This window comes from Triticum dicoccoides, chromosome 2A, assembly GCF_002162155.2.
Source record: "Triticum dicoccoides isolate Atlit2015 ecotype Zavitan chromosome 2A, WEW_v2.0, whole genome shotgun sequence".
NCBI lineage: Eukaryota > Viridiplantae > Streptophyta > Magnoliopsida > Poales > Poaceae > Triticum > Triticum dicoccoides.
The window spans coordinates 135743342-135744902 of NC_041382.1; positions in this window are offsets into that span (position 1 = coordinate 135743342).

The following is a 1561-nucleotide window of genomic DNA, read 5'->3' on the forward strand; positions in this document are numbered from 1 at the left end:
TAAGTCTGAGAATAATGGTTGTTCGATTTATATGAGAGATATGTTTTATGGTCATGCTCCGATGGTCAATGGTTTGTTCTTAATGAATCTCGAGCGTAATATTACACATGTTCATAGTGTAGATGCCAAAAGATTTAAAGTTGATAACGATAGTCCCACATACTTGTGGCACTGCCGCCTTGGTCACATTGGTGTCAAGCGCATGAAGAAGCTCCATGCCGATGGACTTTTAGAGTCTCTTGATTATGAATCGTTTGACACGTGCGAACCATGCCTCTTAGGCAAAATGACCAAGACTCCGTTCTCCGGAACAATGGAGCGAGCAACCAACTTGTTGGAAATCATACATACCGATGTGTGCGGTCCAATGAGCGTTGAGGCTCGCGGAGGATATCGTTATGTTCTTACCCTCACAGATGACTTGAGTAGATAAGGGTATGTCTACTTAATGAAACACAAGTCTGAGACCTTTGAAAAGTTCAAGGAATTTCAGAATGAGGTGGAGAATCAACGTGACCGAAAGATAAAATTCTTACGATCAGATCGTGGAGGAGAATACTTAAGTCACGAATTTGGTACACACTTAAAGAAATGTGGAATCGTTTCACAGCTCACGCCGCCTGGAACACCTCAGCGAAACGGTGTGTCCGAACGTCGTAATCGCACTCTATTGGATATGGTGCGGTCTATGATGTCTCTTACCGATTTACCGCTATCATTTTGGGGATACGCTCTAGAGACAGCTACATTCACTTTAAATAGGGCACCGTCTAAATCCGTTGAGACGACACCGTATGAATTATGGTTTGGAAAGAAACCTAAGCTGTCGTTTCTAAAAGTTTGGGGATGCGAAGCTTATGTCAAGAAACTTCAACCTGAAAAGCTCGAACCCAAGTCGGAAAAATGCGTATTGATAGGATACCCTAAGGAAACTATAGGGTATACCTTCTACTTAAGATCCGAAGGCAAGATCTTTGTTGCCAAGAACGGATGCTTTCTGGAAAAAGAGTTTCTCTCGAAAGAAGTAAGTGGGAGGAAAGTAGAACTCGATGAAGTACTACCTCTTGAGCGGGATAGTGACGCAGCACAGGAAACCGTTCCTGTGATGCCCACACCAACTGAAGAGGAAAACCATGATAATGATCAAAGTACTTCGGATCAAGTTACTGCTGAACTTCGTAGGTCCACAAGGACACGTTCCGCACCAGAATGGTACGGCAACCCAGTCCTAGAAATAATGTTGTTAGACAACAATGAACCTTCGAACTATGAAGAAGCAATGACGGGCCCGGATTCCAACAAATGGCTTGAAGCCATGAAATCCGAGATAGAATCCATGTATGAAAACAAAGTATGGACTTTGACAGACTTGCCCGATGATCGGCGAGCGATAGAAAACAAATGGATCTTTAAGAAGAAGACGAACGCGGATGGTAATGTTACCATCTATAAAGCTCGACTTGTCGCTAAGGGTTATCGACAGGTTCAAGGGATTGACTACGACGAGACATTCTCTCCCGTAGCGAAGCTAAAGTCCGTCCGAATCATGTTAGCAATTGCC